The 21,024-nt window shown below is 47.5% G+C and overlaps 1 long non-coding RNA gene across 9 annotated transcripts in view; it reads right to left on the minus strand.

The window, feature by feature from the left end:
• LOC111095648 overlaps positions 1 to 21,024 on the minus strand; it is a 73,432-nt gene that overhangs the window by 5,332 nt on the left and 47,076 nt on the right. For 2 of the 9 annotated variants that reach the window (XR_005358610.1, XR_005358609.1), the window contains exons 2-6: positions 7,373 to 7,465; positions 7,021 to 7,179; positions 6,094 to 6,653; positions 5,038 to 5,352; positions 3,998 to 4,202 (exon numbers count right to left, since the gene is read on the minus strand). This is a non-coding gene — a long non-coding RNA (uncharacterized LOC111095648). Of the gene's footprint in view, positions 1 to 799; positions 1,490 to 2,919; positions 3,570 to 3,997; positions 4,203 to 5,037; positions 5,353 to 6,093; positions 6,654 to 7,020; positions 7,205 to 7,372; positions 7,466 to 21,024 lie in introns of those variants that run through there. The other 7 variants (XR_005358608.1, XR_005358612.1, XR_005358615.1 and 4 more) reach the window with 7 other exon arrangements.

Here is a 21,024-nt window from a genome sequence, read left to right on the forward strand (position 1 = left end):
CCATAACAAAGTACCACACACTAGGTGTCTTAAACAATCGAAATTAATTTCCTCACAATCCTGATGGTTAGAAGTCCAAGGTTGAGGTGTCTTCAGGGGTTGGTTCCTCCTGAGGCCTCCCTCCTTGGCTTGTACACAACCCGTATTCCCCCTGTGTCTTCACACGGTCTTTTCTCTGTGCCTGTCTATGTCCAAATTTCCTCTTCTTATAAGGACACCAGTCATATTGAATTAGTGTCCACTCTAGTGATCTTATTTTAACTTAGTTACCTCTTGAAAGACCCTGTCTCCAAATCCAGTCACACTCTGAGATTTTGGGTTTAAGGACTTAAACATATGAATAATTGGCGGTGGAGAGGGACACCGGTCAGCCCATAAAAGTTGGCCAACCTTCACCTTGGAGTGGTTCATTCAAAGACAGCATGTGTAAATGAAATAAATCAATCAGAGAAAGCAATTATGATTTCACTCATATGTGGAATTTAAGAAACAAAACAGATAAACACAGGGGAAGAGAGGAAAAAATAAAATAGGACAAAATCAGAGAGGGAGACAAACTATAAGAGATTCTTAACTGTAGAAAAAAACTGAGGGTTGCTGGAAGAGAGGAGAGGAGGGTGGAGTAACTGGGTGATGGGTATTAAGGAGGGCACCTGATATAATGAGCACTGGGTGTTATATGCAATTAATGAATCAGTAAATTCTACCTCTGAAACTAAAAATGCACTATATGCTAATTAATTGATTTTAAATAATAATTAAAAAAAACAGAAAGAGAAGCCATAGTCTGTGACTTCTTATACATTTAAAAACATTTTTCCATAGTCTTATTTTTAGGTCACTTTTTTTTTCTAATTAAAACTTGGAAGACATTGCTCTACTGACTTCTGGCCTTGCAAATCATTATGGAGAAAGTTCGAGGCAAGTGGAATTTCTTTTTCCAGTTCCAACTGCCAGACACACGAGGAAGGGCATTTTGGACCCGCCCCAGCCAAACAACAGGACGAGTTCTGCCTCACGAGAGTGACCCCAAGTGAGGCCACCAAGGGGTGCCAGGCGAACCTAGCACACTCTGCTAACCCCAGAACCTTTAGCAGATAAATAGTTGTAACCACTACACTGGGGGACGATGTGTTGCCCAGCGATCCATATCTGGCACATGGGGCCAGCAGGAATTCTTTCTGGGTTCCAGTACAGTTCAAGCTCCAAGGTTATGTGGGTGGTGAGGAGTTTAGGCTTCGCCTCTCTTAAGCCATCAGGTACCTGCCACAGCAGGGCTGCTCATGATGCCATGCCGAAATGCCTGCCTCACCAGCAGACTGCCTCCTACGAATGGGGGGAGTCTGAGCACATCCCCTCTCAACCTCTTGTAGGAGCCAAGCTTGGCTCTGCTGACTCTGGCGCCCACCACCTCTCCGGGTGTCCCCCAGCATTCCTGTTTGAATTGCAGTGGATTTGGCAGCTGTGCTCCAGATATAGCGCCTGGGATCTGGTGGGGTCACAGACAGAGCCTGGTGTCATGGCAGATGGAGTTGCTGTTCCCGATTTTGTGTGTGTGTTTGTGTGCATTAGAGGGGGTGATTTCCTATAGTAGGAGGCAGTTACATATTCAGCTGACTATTTAGAATCACAAATATTTACAAATTTTAGAATAATATTTTACAAATATTAGAATAATAAAATTTAAAAACAAATATGGGTAACTAACAGGATTGTCAACTTTTTTTTTTAGGATTTTACTTATTTATTCATGAGAGACACATAGAGAGAGAGAGAGGCAGAGACACAGGCAGAGGGAGAAGCAGGCTCCATGCAGGGAGCCCGACTTGGGACTCGATCCCCAGACTCCAGGATCACGCCCTGGGCTGAAGTCGGCGCTAAACCGCTGAGCCACCCGGGCTGCCCAAAATTGTCAACTTTTTAATCACCTTAGAGTATCTTCAAAAGAGCAGGTTATTCTTTATTATCATCATCCACTCACCAAAGAAATTCATTACAGCGTCTAACTAAATTGCAAAGCACAGAAACTCAGAGAAAAGGATCATCCTCCTTAAGAGAGAATTAACGTGTGATGTACATCTTTATGTATATGGATAATATTAACTTTTGGAGACGCAGAAAAGCTGCAGCTTAAAATCAGATTTTACACAAGTTTCCTTTAAGTGGCCCGTTCTCCTTACAATGAGCTTCCAGAATGTAAAGGAACATTCACCTGCCTGTTGAGCTGGAAGTTTATCTCCCTCCCTTCCTGGGCAGAGTATTATGACCTCGAAGTCACGCCAATTATTTAAGTGCTGCATTAGGTTACATGCTTCCTTATCGTGAAATAGTAAACCTTATTAGTCGCCCCAGATCAGACCATTTCTGGGTCTAGCCTTTGTTGGCACTTCAGATAAACTTCGTTTCATATGGGGGCATCCCACAGAGTTGGGGGGGGGGGCATTTTGAAGGTAGGGAAAAGGCTTGGCAGCAGAATGAAGTCCCCCAGGACCCCGCCGACTTTATTAGTCTGTGGAATAAGAGATGGACGGGCCACTGCAGGGCCCACGGGAGCGTCCAGGCCGTGTGCAGCGAAGCCGCCCGGCTGCCCCGTCCCAGGGTGGGGTCGGCCTCACTGGCCTGGCCAGGGACCCAGCCAGGACACACAGAGCCCCCAGAGGGTGGACACTGATAGGGGGGCAATTAAGTGCACTCTTTCTTCTTTTCAGAGAAAGGGAATGAAGAGTCACTTAGAAACCCAAGGAGAAGGTCTGGGAGGGGCTTGCAGGAGAATGGCCGGGAGCCTGAGGACTGCCTCCGTGGACACCCCGCCTCCCACGGGAGCCCTGGGACTCCCCATGGTATCCTTCATGCGGTGGGATCCTCGCCCCGCCCCACCCTCCCGCCCAAAGCCCAGAGGGAGGCCAGGCCTGCCCTCCCGGGTGGGCCTCGTGGCCGCCCTCCAACCACTGCCCCCCGGGAAGGCGCAGATGCCTTGAAACCAAGCCTGTACCTGAGAGGAGGAAGGTGAACCGTCCGGTGGGGCAACAGGCCGCTCCCTGGAGCGCCTCCAGGAAGCCGGGCCTGGGCCCAGCGGGCGGCTCCCGGGCTGCTGTCTCCTTGCTGCCCTGTCCCTTTGTTTCTGGCCCCATTCACCTGCCACCACTTTGCCCCACTTGAAATCAGACCCCGAGGAGATCGTTGTCAAATGCCACAGCCCCGGTGCTTGCGGCGGCAACAGAACAGTGGGCTTTGAAGCTTGGCTTCGGTGTCAGCCCGGCCTGCCGCTACCTGTGTCACCACAGGCAAGCCTGGAAGCTCCTTGCCTATAGTTTCCTCATCTGCAAAAGGCAAGGGATCCTAGTCCCTGGCTCCCTCCCCGAAAGGAGGTCGTGGCCCGGATGAGTCAACAGGAGGAAGGAACCACGATTAGTAATGGGGATAACCGGGGTGCTGGTTGTACCTCCGCTCCTCTGGCCCGAGCTCACCTTAATTACTGGCAATCAGAAGGGGACATGCGGGGAGCAGGGGAGGAAGGGGGAAGAGCAAAGCAGGGGGTCATTCCAGGGTGCTTGAAATAGTTTCAAACTCTACAAAAAAACACACAAAACACTGTACAGTTTCAACCATCGTAAACATGACATAGCAACGGGGGCATCTGGGTGGGTTCAGTGGGTTGAGCGTCTGCCTCTGGCCCAGGCCATGATCATTCCCAGGTCCTGGGACCAAGCCCCCCATCGGGCTCCCTGCTCAGCGGGGAGTCTGCTTCTCCCTCTCCCTCTGCTGCTCCCCCCACTTGTTCTCTCTCTCTCTCAAATAAATGAAATCTTTTAAAAAATGCCCTAGCAACAAAAAAGACTAGAAAAAAAGATATTAGGGAGTGAAAGTCATTTCTAAGTGCAAGGGTTATAATTTTTACTTTCTGCTCTTATAACAAAAAATACATTTGAAGATGTCCCTTCCTCTCCCCCGCCCCCCGCCACCTCATGGCTGCCTGTGCCACGTGTGCCCATCATACCTGGTCACAATTTCATAGGGAGCATGGGACAGGGTGGAAGATGTCTTGGGTCTTGATTTCATAGACAGGTCAGGAGGAGAAAACTCAGATGAGACACATGAAAGCAGGAAAAGGGGCGGCAACCGGACGGCTCAGTCTGGCGGAGCACAGACAAGGAGGATGTCCTGGGGGCAGGCACTGCTGGCTCAGGGTGATCTTGGGGAGCCTTGGTAGGGAGTGAAAAGTGAGGAGAAAATGGGGCCACTGGCAATACCTGAATGAGGTGACAGGACACCTGCCAAAGAGGCTTGGGCCCCGAGGGCCAACCTTAGTATGGAAGTAAAGTGACAGTGGTAGGGAAACTGAGGCAAAGCTCTCTTCTGTGATGAGCAAGGGCAGAAACCCTTGCATCTCCATGGCATCCGGGGTTCGTTCCCTGCACGCAGACTCCTAGAGCTGGCCTGCGATGTCATTTCAGGTCCACCTAACCCAAGGCCTGGATGCTGGGTTTTTTTCTGCTGCTTCCATGATAAACTCAGAAAATGAGCACGGCTGAGCCTGCGGGTACCCATGACAGGGTGTTTCCTGCCAATCTCAGCCTCCAGGTAGTGCTGCTCTGGTCTAGGAACACCCAGGGGCGTGCGCGGGGCCCTTACCCCTGTGAGGGCCTCCACAGAACTTTCCCCCGCCAAGCAGAGCCAGTGTTGGGGCTGGAAGGCACTTGTGGTTCTTATTATGATCACAAGACACCCCTCACAGCAACCATCCAGGAACTCTCAAAAGACCAGGTTTACTACTCACAAATCCTGGGTGATGCACAGCATGCCTAGGGCCACACAGTGAGATTTTGGGGAGAAATAGAGAGAGAAAGCACAAACCTCGGTTCTGCCTTTATGGGGGTCAAGGGTGGGATGCCTAAGGTTTCAGTCTTTCTTGGTGAATTTAAAATGTAACAGCAGAAATCAGGACACTAGCCAGGAAAAGCAGGGTCACTCAAGTGGTCAGTTATCTGGGTTCCCCAGAGCTTTCTACAAGGGGAACCTCATGGGTGGGACACCTACCTGCTGGTTGTACTCAAGTGGCGGTATGGTTACTCAAGTTGGAGGCCGCTGAAATGGAGGCCTCAGCAACACAAAGCGTAATGCCAGGCGCTGGCCCTACACCTGGACTCTGAGGAGCTGACACAGCAGATTCCCCAGCTTAGGATGGTGCCCATTTGATTGCTAGGATGGTGGAGACACGGAGCTTCAGCGCTGTCTTCCCTGATGGTCTTCAGGTAGCCGGTTGGCTCAACAGGACGTTTTCCTGATCGCATACGGGGTGGTTCCACTGTCAAGGAGATGTGAGGGGGGCCAAGTGAAGGAAATCCGTGCTTCCTGACAGTACAAAAGAACAACATTTCTTCAGACCTAATTAACACAAAGGATTTATCAACAGTCAAGAGCCGAAAATGTCGTGAAATACACTTTCTTTTAAAGACTTTCTAGTAAGAAGTACATGCTCACTGTAAGAGTGGAAAAAAAAATGTCTAAAATAGCATAAAGAATAAAACAGCATCAGCAAAGGGTCATCACCCAGAGAGAAGACACAGGTCACTTTAGTGTATTTTTTTTCAGTTTATTTTCTATTGAAAAGAAAAATCTCAAAAGCATTATTGAGAACACTTAAGTCTCTGCTAAATTTATATAGATTATATAAATATTACCTGACATATATTTTCCTATATCTTGAAGAGGTCTTTTACTGGTGCCAAAGTATTTTATTGAAAGAATCTATGAATTTAGGCATGCCCTTATTATTAGACAATAAATGGGTTTCTAATGGGTTTTTTTGCTATTATAAATAATGAGGGAAAAAATCTAAGTATTCATTTCTCTGTTAATAGCTCTGATCATTTTTGTACAATAAATTCCTAGAAGCGCTATTACCAGGTGTCTGACACCTTTTCTACAATTTCTCCGGGTAGCTCAGTGATTCCATCACCTTACTCTCCTGCCAAACTCAGTTTCTGAAACAAAACCAGACTTTGCTAATAGCCAAAAATAGTATTGGCATAATTCTCCTCGAAGGGGCGATACAGTCAAAATGCCAGACATTTTGGCAGGCAGGTACAATACCTCAGATGTCACAAATGAAAATCCTGGGGATAAAACCTGGCATTTAAGTCACCAGACAGAATGGAGTAGGACATGGAGGTGAGGTAACTTAACATCAGTGGTGAAGAGTAATGCGAATCCAAAAAAGCTTGCCATCTTAGGTCAGAATAACAGAAGCATGGAGTCCAGAACTGGAGGGTGGTGTCCTCCGCCGTGTGTGGCCAGATCCAGCCTCAGGAGTTGATGCCACAGTGCAAACGGACAGCGCAAGTGGTCCTTGTTGGAGGAGAGATCAGAATAAGGGAACTGGAGTCCGCTTCTCTGGGGTGCGACTCAGCAGCCACCACTGCGTTAGGTGACACAAGACCCCTGCCCATGGCTGACTGGTGCAGGGGTGGGTGCTCAGGGTCTCTGCAGGAAGATGACACCTGGAACCGAGAGACACAGAAAGGGGAGTCACCCATCTGCACCGCAGGCGTTGTCGTAGGAGAACCAGGGACCCTCGCCCCGAATCCCAGCCGCTGGCTGCACTGATCCGGCGGGGCCTCTCAGGGAACACTACCCAGAGTCGGTTCTGGAACCTGCAACAGAAAAGGAAGAGCCCTTAGTGCACAGCCCCCGCTAATTCGCGAAGCGTTGGAACACCTGTGGGGTTCATTCTGGGCGAGAAGCCAGAGCTGTAGGCGAACCTGTGCGGTCCGGGCCGCGGAGCAGGGGGGTCAGACTGGGTCCCGGGGGCGTCGAGGGGCGGGGCTAGAGGATGCAAGCCCCCCACCCCCACCCCCGCCCCGCACCCCGGGGAGTCGGTGCAAACGTCCGCTCGTTTTTTTTTTTTTTTTTTTTTTTGTGTGCAACCAGGGGACGGGGCTGCAGGACGGGGGGCCCAGCCCTGGACGCGGCTGCTTCCAGAGCCGCGCTCCGATCTGGCCCGTGGTTCTTCTTGCCCACCTGCAGCCCACCTGCAGCCCCCGCGTCCATCCTCCTCCCGGGGATCAAAGCCACCTAAGGGCTCTTGGAGGGCAGCTCCTCCTGGGATTTGCGCGCCCCCTGGTGGACAAGGATGAGAACTTGACATACTCTCCAAGGTCGCGCGTTCCTTCTAAGCTTCTGGAAGCATGAAATAAGATGCAAACTATTAGGAATAAATAAAATAAATAAGACAGTGCTTTCATGAATTTGGGAGCGCTTCGCGTTGTCTGCTTAACGTTTTGATTCTCTTAGCAGTGTCGTGGCAGGGACGGTCACAGAACTGCTTGCCTCCCCCTCGCCCCTGTCCGCGTCTCCACTGTTAGATACGCACCGTCTCCACTTAGAGGAGTTTGTTCCCAAGAGTGGATCTGAACCGCATCTCATGAAAGGACAGTCCTACACCAGCTCCACATCCCATGTGGTGCTTATGGTGAAAAAAAAAAAAAAAGACAAAGACAGTGCCACCTGTTAGACGAGGACTCTCAGGTTTATCTATTCTACTTTCTTATTCCTGCTCTTGGGTAATAACTTCATCCTTAAGACAATCCATCACAGAACCTGAATGACATCATCTGAATCCCCACTGACATTCTCTTAGAATCTGGAGAATTTCATGTTCTCCCTCCAAGAGGGATGGGCCTTCTGGGACAGATGGCTTTTAACAGAACTGATTTCTTTGAAAATGACTTATTCTTCAGATTTACAGAGGCCACTCTTCCATTGGTCAGCCTTTGGAGCATTTTGAGAGGACTCTCAGGTTTTTTGAATGAGGCATCATTTAAAAACAAAACAAAATATGGGATGCCTGGTGACTCAGCGGTATGGCGCCTGCCTTTGGCCCAGGGTGTGATACTGGAGTCCCAGGATCAAGTCCCACATCAGGCTCCCTGCATGGAGCCTGCTTCTCCTTCCACCTATGTCTCTGCTTCTCTCTCTTTCTGTGCCTCTCATGAATAAATAAATAAAATCTTTAAAAAAAATAAAAAATAAAAACAAAATAAAACTACAATCTCATTTAGAGCATCTTGAAGGGATACAAAACAGACCCAACGTCAGTAGTTTACTTTAACCCATGTGCTTCCTAAAACTACAGGAAGAAAGACTGAGTGTGGCGGGAACCTTGCTGACTATAGAGCTATTCCCTGAATGTAACCAACCAATGACATTGCGGGGGTGGGGGGGGGCATAAATGGGCCTCTCACCTTCAGCAGTTGCCTGCTAACAGGTTGATGGATTATCCTTGGTGTTGTGCTATAGCCCTGGAACTGGTAACTGACTGAGGAACTCAGTCACTTAGAAAAGAACTAGTATGTGTCTGATGTGGTATAAACTGGAACCGTTTCAAAGCTACAAACAAAATAAACAATTGGAAGTGTAAGGGTGACGTCCTCTTGCAGGGTTTGTGTATGTATTTGGGAAGATTCACTGAAGTGGCTCACAGGCCTATAACGATGCCCAATTCACAATAAGATCTCAAAAATATTTGTAGAGTTTATAAAGGTGGGGCGGGCGGCCAGGAGAAGAGGCAGGGAACAGACCCTCGGACTTTGAGGCGTCTTAAGGAACATCTAGCCCTCGGTTTCAGAGTGCTTTCTGAACCCAGAAGGTTTTGAAGAACTGTTCCAATGTTTTATTCCAACTTCACTTTAGAAATATATTTAACTTGTCATTAAAAGTGCTACGAAAATGCATATTCAAAATTACTGATGCACTCAAATGCATGAGCTTCTACTGCCTGGTGAGCTGGTTTTGGGGTTTGGTTTGTCTCGATGACCTCAGATTAGAACCTGCTCTGCCCTGGTTAAGGACTAACCTGAGTAGATCGGTCAATTATTGAAAACAAAACAAGGCAAAAGAGAAAAGAAAAAGAAAAAGAAAAAGAAAGAAAAAGAAAAAGAAAAAGAAAAAGAAAAAGAAAAAGAAAAAGAAAAAGAAAAAGAAAAAGAAAAAGAAAAAGAAAGAAAGAGAGACTAGGATGTGCAAACACTTAATGTGTACCAGTCAGGATCTTTGAGATAAAGTGCAACCAAAATAAACACACAGATAGCCTTGTCTAACTCTTCTGTATTAATCTAGTGAATATTTGGAGTTATTTATGTACACAAATTTATACTGTATTTTTACATCTGTGTTTTTTTTTAAGCAGGTGAATTTTTTTAATTTTTATAAATTTATTTTTGTATTGGTGTTCAATTTGCCAACATATAGTACATCTGTGTTTTTTATTCCAATTCAATTTAACTAATGTATAGTGTATTATTAGTCTCAGAGGTAGAATTTAGTGATTCGTCAGTTGCCTATAACACCCAGTGCCCACTCCATCAAGTGCCCTCCTTCATGCCCATCACCCAGGTACCCCATCTCCGCAGTCCCCTCCCACCCAATGACCCTCAGTCTGTTTCCTATGATTAAGAGTCTCTTATGGCTTGTCTCCCTCTCTGTTTTCATCTTATTTTTCCTTCCCCTCCCCTATGTTCATCTGTTTTGTTTCTTAAATTCCACATGAGCAAATACCTGTTTTTTTTTTATACTAGAGTTCTGTGGGCAAGAATGGGCATTGCTCACAAGTGATTATAAAAGCCCCTTGGTCAAGCCCCTCATTTTACAGAAAAGGGAACTGAGTCACAGGATAGTGATGAGCCCCATTATCACCACTATCAGAGGCCAAGCTCAGCACTTGAACCAAAGTTTTACTTCCTCACGTGAATCATCCTGATTTTTTTTTCCCTGTTAAATTTACTTGAGTTTTTTGTATCAGTCCTCTTGCTGGCAAATGAACTCAGTTATCTAGCATGAATCTTCTTTTGTTCGGGGCAGGAAAAATGTTACCAAACAGCCTAGAGTGTGTTTTTGAATTAACCCGTAGAAGCTCAAAGAAGAACAATGGTTATGAACACAAAGCCTCTGACTCATGGCAAAGTTGGGAAAGAGGTTGACAGCTGCAGCGAAACAGCGTCTATTGTCTGGCCTCTGAGCCCCTGCAGAGGGAAGGCCTCACCAGTGGATGTGCTGAAAGCCTCTTTGTACCTTCCCAGCGTGTCAGTTGGGTTTTGCTGGGCGCTCTCTGCCAGGATGATGGAAGGACCTGCAAGAACGTGTATCCGACCCCAAGCCACCCCCCCCCCCCGGCCCACTCCTTCCTTCCCTCAGAATCCCCCCTAGGCTAGGATCACAGAGGCTGGGAGAAGAGGGGTTCCCCAGCTCACAGAGGCAGCTGTGGGCGAGCCGGGGCTGAGCAGCAGATGGCCGGCCTTTCCAGAGTCACATGGGGCCTCGACAAATGATCTCAAGTGGCTTCTCAGAAATGGGGTAAAGGATGGCAGCCTGTGGGAAGCTCGTTAAGTCCCAAATGGGCTACAGCGGTTTCTATAGGAACAGAACCCAGGTTTTTAATGGAAGGTAACAGCAAGTTAGACTTTCCTTTGTGTCCTATCCTATTCATTCTGCAGATTGTTACCGTGGCCAGGCCACTCTGGCTACTTTCTTTTTCTCCTTAACTCTCTCAAACCATTTAAACCCCACTGCTTTGCCCTCTTGGTCTCAAATCACATCTTGTTCTCACCATTTCATTCCACCCCAGTCCTTTCTCTACGCTCAGGTGACTCCCTACACTGACATCCTCACTGACCGTATTGGTTCCAGCTGATCCCATCTGCGTGTCACTGGCCATGATCCTAAGCTGTCACCATGAGCAATGCCTATGCACAGGCAGAAAGAGCCCCCAGGTCCTTATGAAGATAAAGAAAAGAGCCAATGTGCAAGCAACACACCAATGTGCCTGCAACAGGGTGATTGTGTCCGTCCCCTGCTCGGAGCATGGCATCTGCTCCATGGCTGGCTGGGCTTAGAGGCCTCCAAAACTGGGCCCAATCTTTCCGAGCCCCTGTCTCACCAGATTCTCTACTTCTGTGCCCCTCACCCAATGTTGTTGGGACAACTCCTGCTGTCTGCCGTCATGGTGTCTTTGCTTCAAACTGTCCTGTTAGCGAAATCAAGAGGCCATTAGGCTGAGGTGGCTCTTGTGCCTTCGCAGCCTAGGTGAGCCAACCCAAACTGAGGCCTGTAAATGCCTCAAGGTTAAGAAATGGAAACCTAAGCTCAACCGATCGTAAGCAGACAACCAAGGCTTGCCCACCTAAGACATCACTTAAGCGATAGCCTATCAACAATCCCCTTGCATTGCTTCTAGCATCTTCTCTATCGAAACCTGGCCCCACAAAAGACATGAACAGAAACTTCACAGAGGAAGACATAGACATGGCCAATAAGCACATGAAGAAAATGCTCCGCATCACTGGCCATCAGGGAAATACAAATCAAAACCACAATGAGATACCACCTCACACCGGTGAGAATGGGGAACATTAACAAGACAGGAAACCACAAATGTTGGAGAGGATGCGGAGAAAGGGGAACCCTCTTGCACTGTGGGAATGTGACCTGGTGCAGCCGCTCTGGAAAACTGTGTGGAGGTTCCTCAAAGAGTTAAAAATAGACCTGCCCCACGACCCAGCAATTGCACTGCTGGGGATTTACCCCAAAGATACAGATGCTTTGAAACGCCGGGACACCTGCACCCGATGTTTCTAGCAGCAATGGCCACAATAGCCAAACTGTGGAAGGAGCCTCGGTGTCCATCGGAAGATGAATGGATAAAGAAGATGTGGTTATACATACAATGGAATATTACTCAGCCATTAGAAATGACAAATACCCACCGTTTGCTTCGACGTGGATGGAACTGGAGGGTATTATGCTGAGTGAAATAAGTTAGTCGGAGAAGGACAAACATTATATGGTCTCATTCATTTGGGGAATATAAAAAATAGTGAAAGGGAATAGAGGGGAAGGGAGAAGAAATGGGTAGGAAATATCAGAAAGGGAGACAGAACATGGAAGACTCCTAACTCTGGGAAACGAACTAGGGGTGGTGGAAGGGGAGGAGGGCGGGGGGTGGGGGTGATTGGGTGGTGGGCACTGAGGGGGGCACTTGGCGGGATGAGCACTGGGTGTTGTGCTATATGTTGGCAAATTGAATTCCAATTAAAAAAAAGAAGGAAAGAAGAAAGAAAGAAGAAAGAAAGAAAGAAAGAAAGAAAGAAAGGAAAGAAAGAAAGAAAGAAAGAAAGAAAGAAAGAAAGAAAGAAAAGAAAGAAAAGAAAAGAAAGAAAGAAAAGAAAGAAAGAAAGAAAGAAAGAAAGAAAGAAAGAAAGAAAGAAAGAAAGAAAGAAAGAAAGAAACCTGGCCCCAGGTGGTGGAAGGCTTTTCCTCCTCACATCTGCTTGTCCACAATCTCCTGGACCCTCCTTCTCCCAAGACCTTGTGCCCCCCTCGCGTGCACGTCGCATGGAGTCAGCGTCCGGGAGCGCGAGGGCCAGAGTGGCCGCGACCTGGCGGCCCCGTCCGACACCAGGAGCCCAGTGCGCTGCCAGGGCGTGCGGCGCCTCCTGTGCGATGTCGGGAGCCTCCTGTGTGCGCCTTAGACGAGTTAACCCCCGGGGAGGGCTGAGGAAAGGGCTTGGCTCAGGGAGTATTAACCCGCTCCATTAAATCGGCTGTTTTGGTTAAATGGGCAGAGAGGGCGGCCCCCTGCTCCTGTCCCTGTTCCTCAAAGCCACTTTGCAGACTCGTGGCGGCCCGCGCCTCTGAGGAGGTGCCCTGCAGGCCCGGCCGATGGCTGGTTACCCTGAGAGAGCGGCGGGCCCAGCCCAAAGTCTCAGGATCATGTAATCCTTGTGTATCTGTCCCGTGGTCAGAACCCTAAGGTCCGGCGACCAGAAGGTTCCCCGCGTCCTACGTTTCTGCAGCTGAGGAGCCTGCTGGGGCGGGACATGCTGGCTTCCCGGGTTCCCGCCGCTCATCCTGCCAGAGCCGCGTGGGCCTGGGCGGTGTGCGGGCTGCCGGCACCGAGTACCACAGACTAGGGGGGCTCACACAGCAGAAACTTCCCGCCCCCCAGTTCTGGAGGCCGCGTCCAAGATGAAGGTGCGGGGAGTCTGGCTTTCCCCAGGCCTCCCTCCTCGGCGCAGGCCGCCCGCCCTCCCTCTGTGTCCTCACGTAGCCTTTCCTCTGTGTGCGTGCTCCCCGGTGACTCTGCACATCAGATGTCCTCTTCTGGTCACCAGCCACGGGCGCCTGGGGGCTCAGTCGGTTAAGGTCTGCCTTCGGCTCGGGGCATGATCCTGGGGCCCTGGATGGAGCCTCGCGTGGGTTCCCTGCTCAGGGCGGGCCTGCTTCTCCCTCTCCCTCTGCCTGCTGCTCCCCCTGCTTGTGCTCTCTCTCTCTCTCTCTCTCTCTCAAATAAATGGATAAAATATTTTTTTTCTTTTTTCTTTTTTTTTAAAAAAAGGACACGAGTCATATTGGATTCGGGCCTACCCTTAACAGCCTCATTTTAACTTAACTAGCCCTTCAAGGCTCTTATCTCCACATACAGTCCCATTCTCAGCTGGTTAGGGCTTCAACGTGTGCCTTTCAGAAGGACACAGTTCAGCTCACGACAGGCAGGAAGGAGAGACAGGGGTGTGCAGCTTGCTCCCAGTGCAGCCAGTGCTCTCTCTCCTGCTGCTCCAACCAGGCCTGAAAGATCGATATCTCAGAAGGGTGTGACACTAAATCCGACAGGGACATATGCCAGGGACATATTCTCTGGAGACTTTCCCTCTCAGTCCTCCACATAAACATGCCAGACCTCGTCAACCTCCAGCCTCAGTGGATGTTTGCTAAGGTGAATTGAAACATGGTTTGTGCAAAGTTTCACTCTGCTACCTCTCTGCAGAAGTGGGATCAGTTCCTGGGATCGGTCACTTGCTGATAAATCTGGTCTGCAGAGTTGAGATTTGTTCATCCTTGCTGAGGAATGTCACAGAGGTGGCATACAGAGGGAAGGCGGCAAAGGAAGGCGTTTTTTAGGAAGGAGCAGCTTTTATTATCTTGATTTGCTTTGGAAGTTATTTTAGGGACGCATATATTGCCAGCTGGTTACGGAGCATGTTTAGTTGGTGCGGCAGGCTACTTACTTAGGGGTTGTAAGTTTATATTTATTTCTTTAGAAAATAGTGGGGTGGTGCTTCCTTGCTTAAAGGAAGGTTTATCGCAGGTTGAAAGCAGGTGTTGCCTACAGACCAGCTCCTCTGAGATTTGTTTCCAAATGCCTGAATCCATTGAGGAGAAGGGACTCGAGAGAGAAAGAGCCTCTGAGGGAAGCCTGGAGGCGGGGGTGGGTTTCAAGCCCAGCCTAGGACAACCAGAGGTCCTGGGGTCCTGTGGATAACAAATATTCATGTGCTGGTCCCTGACAGTGTCCTGGGGATGTGAAAGGAATTCAGAGGGATGAGTCCTGTGGGGCATCAGAGAGATTCATCCAGGCTCCTGGGTCCCCATCTTTCTGGAGCCACTGTCATTCCAAAGGTGGCACAAACAAGACAGTGGGTGGCCAAGTGGGGTCACGGGAACTGGAACAAAGGGCATCTCCGTGATCCTCAGTGTGGACAGATGACCAATGCCAGCCGGGGCCCCCAGTGTGTTGGTGGAACCCAAAACCTTGGTCCTTTGCCCTCTTCTGGGGATGAGTAGAAGAGGGAGCAGCCCCAAGAATGAAGTTTAATTTTCCTTGGATCTTGAAGCAGCACATAGACTGAGTTATAGAAAATAAAGACATTTAGTATTTCTCACACCTCAGAGCTTGGGGACTGAGATTCACTCTCATTGCATTACTTCCTTAAAGAGATTTGGTCTTGAACTTTTCTCCAAAATACCCAGCTTGGTCCAGGAGCAAAGGATTTCTAGCAACATGGACACACTCGCCATCTAGTGGTTATGCAACATATTAGAATCTGCATACAGAACTAAGAGAAGCTCAGTATTCTGTATCTTGCTCTTCTCTGGAGAAATTCAAAATAGTAGAAAGATGCTACATAAAATAAGGAAGGTGTGAAAGATTACCTATTCCACAAACAGGGTTTCTAAAAAGGCCTCAAATTGAAGAGGTAAAGCAATACAGTAGCTTTATAATTCTAGGGTCTCCCAGCCCCTCTAGAAACTGCAAGTATTTAAATCAATGTGTTAGTGAGCTATAGAGTAATGAAAAATATTTTTATAATGAAATCATCATAATCATAAAGCAATTGCCCAACCCCATTCCTATAATCTCCAGGCAGGAATTGCGATAACTTTCACGGGATTGAGCTATGCAGCTTGCACAATAAACATTGGGTTAAAAGTTCATGCTTCTGTTCTGGTTTCCCAACACCCATTCCCCACTTCTTTAGAATGATACCTCCAAGTTTTTAGCTGTCAGATGAAATCACAGAATAAAGAATACATATAGAATTTCCCAGCCTTTTCTGCCAGTAGGATCCTATGACTCAATTCTACTTTTATTTGCAACCTTGTCTGAGTAGCTGGAATATGAGTGTGATGGCTGAAGCTCAAGGAACCGTTCTGAACAGAGAGCTGGAAGAGTTTGCTGAAGATAGCAGAGCATCAAGACAGAAGTTTTCTGGGTTTTTGATCATTAATGAGCTGCCATGCCAACCCCATACTGTTTATCTCCAGACTTACTTTATATGAAAAAGAAGTACATTCCTATCTTGTCTAATACAGCATTTGACCCCTGGGAAGGGCTTTTTGCATGTTGCGGAGAGCAATCTATTGATAATGGCTTATTGGAAGTGGTGAAGAAGAGGGCAGTGAGGATTCAGACACTGCGGACTGGAAACACGGGATCTTTGTTATGCAGCAGAGCGTTGTTACCTGCTGCACTCTGAAAGGCTGTAGACCAAACCGAGGCTCTAGTATCTCCCATTAAAAATTTTCTGCCAGGCCATGAGAGCCACCCATTGTCAGAAATCAGCTGAAGGAAGTTGCCTTCCTACCTACACATGGCTATGATGTAGACCTCCGTTCAGTTAAGCCATTTTGAACTGTTTTCAGAATACAGAAGCCAGTAAATCAAAGACCATTAAACAATTTCTAGAAGAGTTCTGATGGGCTTTTGGGTGACGGTGGCCGCGTGAGTCTGAAGTCTCCACGTATCTTTCCCCCAAGCCATAAAATCAACATGGAATACAAACAAAATCACACGTGCCCCAAACCTGTAGCATCACTAGGAGACAAGTCTATCACAAACTCCAAATCATAAAAAGAGCAATAAGCACCCAATTACAACAGAGATAATTCAGGAAGGCCTGTGGGGAGAAGATCTGGAAGAGGAAAATCCTGCCACTGTGGGGAGAGGGGGACCTGGAAGACCTGGGACAGTGAGGGGACCAGAGCCTCAGAGGAGATGGCTTTAGGGAAAAAGAGATAGAGAAAGATATGTCAGAGAAGGGAAGGAAAACAATTAGAGGCATGAGGATTGGAAAAGAAGAAGTAAAACTGTCCTTTTGTGTAGCTGACATGATGATATACCTGGAAACTAAATAATCAATGCTTGTACCAACACAAAAAAATGAAAGAATCCAACAATGTGGCAGGATGTACCATAAGCCTGTGCCAAATCAACCACCTTGAAAGGTATGACACCTCTTGGGTATTTTTCCCTCAAACCTATAACCCCAGTCTGGTTTTGAGAAAAACAGTAGACAAACCCAAAAGGAAAAGTATCCTGCAAAATGCCTGACTAGTACTCTCCAAAACTGTCATGGTTGTGAACGACAAGGAAAGGTCAAAGAATTGTCACAGGCCAGAGGATACTAAAGAAACACGACTACTAAGTGGCCCACGGTATTCTGGGTGGGATCCCAGAACAGAAAAGGGACATTCAAGCTAGCAATGTACAAGTAAAGACTGATTTTGACAGCAGGGTAGAAATGGCACAAATTCTAAAGGAGTTTAATGGTGTTACTTTCTATTCTAGGGCCCTTATGACATCGCCCAAGCTACTCTGGGTTAGAATTTGCTGGCCAAGTAAGAAATGGAGGAAAATAACATCAAGTGAATATGAATAAGTTTGAAAAAAATTTTACACAGTTTCCTAGTCCTGCCTCCTTTCACTTACTTATTCATTTTTAAATTAGAGTTCAGGTTCCCTGAGTCACAAAAAAGTGGGAAAACAGTTTCCATTTATGGACTTCAGATGAAGATGCTGAAGGGCAGCTATGGAGTAATCCAACCACGAAAATGAACTGGGCATATTGTCTGAAATGTTTAAGCAGGCTGTGGCCTCTCTCCTTGCGCTAGTCTTCACATCACCCCAGCAAGGAGACATCTGCACAGCATACTCCCTGGATGGCGGTCAGCTGCTGATCCCTAGCAGTGCAGGGCCTGGGAAATCCTGAGGTTACAGAGAAGTTTTAAGAGCAAGTCTCTCATAATACAGGCAGGGCACTTACACATTTCAACAGAGTTATGCTGAGTTTTGAGTTGGAGAATGATTTCACTCAATGAAATGGAACTTGGTCAGGCCAGGTTTGCGTAGCTCTTGAAGACATATCATGATGACGTATCAGAGAGCACTGCGAACCCTCCAGAAATGGCACCATGGAAGTGTTCTGAAAAAGGAATCTCTGACTCTTAGCAAGATTTTTTTTTTCTGAAATGCTCATGCCCCTGTCATTGCTACCTACAGTTTTGATTTGAGGAAGCTTTCTAGAAGCATTTCCCTCTTTGGTCCACTGATATGTAGGATAGCTCCCTCCTTTCTTCCAGGCATGAAATATCTTTCCTACTGAGAGCCTCTGGCCAGACAACAAAGATTGGGTCATCATCTGAAGAAGGGGACCATTAGGGGCGTCTGGGTGGCTCAGTTGGCTAGGCGTCTGCCTTTGGCTCAGGTCATCATCTCAGGGTCCTGGACTAAGCACCATGTCCAGCTCCTTGGTCAGTGAGGAGTCTGTTTCTCCCTCTCCCTCTGCCCCTCCCTCTGCTCATGTGCTCTCTCTCTCTAATAAATAATTTTTTTTTAAAAGAAGATGCCGATTAGTACCCTTGGAATGATAATGGGGTGGGGTCAGGGAGGGTTGGGGAAGCCTCCTTAATATTGTTTGTAACCATTAGTCCCTTAGCACAATGATCTTACAGAAGCTCAAGGCTTGGGACCACAGGGCTGAGAAGATAGAGAGGTAGCAATATGGATGGAAGGAGGACAGGGAAGCGTCCTGGCTGGGAATCCCGAGCTGCCTGAGAATAACACCCTGAGGAAGGCAGGCTCTGAAGGGGATGGTGTGGCTGTCACCGGTGTTGGGTTAATAGGAGAGCACCCTGCAGACAAACACACTGATAAATGTCTCTGAACAAACTACTGGCATTTTCTCCACCCGGACGTTAGCAGACAGCTCTTTTTTAAAAGGAGCCCTCAATGGAAACGCTGCCTGTTTTCCTTAGAGAAACCAACAGAGGACGCTGTTGCCCAACAAAGCCACCTTCAAGTCCCACGAAACCATTTTCCAATTGTTGCGCGGCGGCTCCCACCCTGGTCTATGAAAATTCACCAATTTGAGCAATTCCAGACTGAATTTTTTTTTTTTTTCAGCTTCCAGCTCACCTGTGGTGGAGATGTTTGTTTACAACAAGACCGCCGATGAGCATATGCTCTATGAACTGGGTAATTCAACATTGTGGTTGAGCCCAAAGAAACACAGGACAGTTTAGGGCAGCATTATTTTGTGGCACAGAGAATGCAGGAGTTCTCATGTTTAGGAGGTTAAATATGCAAACACTTCAAAGATATAAAGGGAATTCGGATAGTGGGGGAAGTAGAAGTGTTAGGCTGTGCATCCTAAGGAAACAAAAGAGGTCAGGTCGATGCTTGCACACACACACACACACACACACACACACACATCACTCACATAGGCAGGCACACACAGGGGATCTTCCATTTGGACACGATAGGCCGGGACTTCAGTTTGCCACTGCCTCCTCAGGGCCTGGCATCTCCGCCTGCCACATTGTGGAGCCTATAAATATCTTTGAATCATAACGGATATATTTAATATCAAAATGTGTGGAGTTCAGTCCACTGGCAGTTCATGCAGCTCTAAATAACGTTTAACTGTTTTAACTGGTTTTTACCTCAGCTCACTGAATCAGCTCTTTGTTTGGAAATCTCATAAATACAGGGATAGAGTCCATAAATACAGTGACCAAACACTGACTGCCCTTCCCCCTGAGCTTTCCTGAAAGCCTCCCATTCTCCGTATTTGACTTTCTTCCATGAGAGTGCCCTTGGAGCCTGGGTAAGGGGAGCTTCTCTCCAGTTGAGAAGAAGTCAGTGTTTCCCCTTGGGTTCCTGAGGGGAGGGTCCTACTCCCTGGGGGTCTCCATCTGCTCCTCTGATTAGTCCTCCCCATCTAGCCTCCGATCTCCAGGGCAGGTGGTCTCAAGGAGATGGTGTCTTTCCCTCTTCTGCTTGGAGCATCTTCGAAGTCGTGAAGATTTATCTCAAGATATTTAGATAAATGGGTCTGTTAGAGATGGAGAGCAAAGACAAAATGAGACTGCAAACACAAGGGCACTGTTCAGATACTCACCTTTTATGAATTAAATGCTTACCGCATGAGAAGTACAACACAGCACAATGGCACCAAGTTAAAATTAAACTATTCATAAATGACTATTAACTCATAATGCAGAGGAGGCAGGTTTCAGAAGTTTCAGAAGTCTTTCATCTGAGCCCGTTCTGTATGGTCCAGGAACACACACACTCAGTCATCCGCGAATGATGTAGTTTTGGAATGTAGGTGAGGTTTGGTGAGGAGAGGTCCGGAGCCGACCACCAAGAAAGAATTCTTGAGATGTCTTTGGTGCATACTGATGGTTTTATTAAAGCACAGGGACAGGACCCATGGGCTGAAGGAGCTGCTGCCCGGGGGTTGTGAGAGGTGGCTGATTATATATTTGGGAGTTGGGGAGAAGTAAGGAAAAGAGGGGTTTCAGAAGGATTTTTATGCTAGAGAGGACCTATGAGATATTTGAGGCCTTGCCATTGTCAAGTTGAGGTTGTTTTTCCCTTTAGCAGGGCGTTAACATTAAGAGCTTGGGAGCTTCCTGGAGGAATGTCACACATATCCCACCCAGGAGTGCATGGTGTGAAGTTGCAGGGTGTCAGCTTGTGCTTTGTCCTAAAATAGCCTTCTGGTCCCTCATCATTTCCCCCCTGAACAATTTTGACCCTTAAATCTTTAAGGTTGTTGAAGGTGGAAGGTCTCACCTTTTGTACCTTCTTCTTGCTGAGTAGTGACATAGAGATGTCCCTACCTATGGGCCATTAGTGGTCAGTTGGGGAACATATTGTGGAGGCCGAGAAAAACTAAGGCCATTCCACCTCAAGTTTAGCATTAGCACAAGTACAGCCATCTTAGGCCCCTGGGAATAAGAGCTGAACTTTGCAGGAAAAACTGCAGATTGTCCTAGGCAGGGAATCCCATATCGGAAAGACAATAAAGCTCAGAATGCCCTCGGCAGAGAATCCCATATCAGATCTTAAGAAACTCCCCCCACCCTTTCCCCCATATTGGAATGGAAAAAATTCCTCCACCCCTTCTGAAAATCCCCTAGACCAGACCATAAAAAAACCCAGCTGTAACCCACTTTGGGGTCCAAGTCCCCGCTCCGCTGTGTCTGGTATACTTGGACCCAAGCTCGAACTTGTAAATAAACCCTCGTGTACTTGGTGGTTTCTCAGATACGCAATCTTGGGCACGACACATAATGAGGGAGTTACAAAAAGGGGGAGGCAGCTGAATCCAATGAGGACAATATATATGAATCTCCTTGAGTAGAAAGGATCATCTGTCAGGTAGAAGTCATGGCAGTAAAAGGGAGTCTTGGCGGTGGGTAAATAGACACCAGAAATGTCAACAAAATAAGGTTAACATTATGATGAGAAAGAGAAGCCTGAATAAAAGACCTTTGATAGTTGACCTTCCATAATTTTCCTCCAGTCCAGGAGTTTAAAGCATTCATTAAAGGAAAGAGAGATCATTTAAAGCATGAACCTGAGCATTTATGTCACTTAGAAATCCAGAAATCATTTTATGG

The sequence above is a fragment of the Canis lupus genome, chromosome 4 (assembly GCF_011100685.1).
Source record: "Canis lupus familiaris isolate Mischka breed German Shepherd chromosome 4, alternate assembly UU_Cfam_GSD_1.0, whole genome shotgun sequence".
Taxonomy (NCBI): domain Eukaryota; kingdom Metazoa; phylum Chordata; class Mammalia; order Carnivora; family Canidae; genus Canis; species Canis lupus.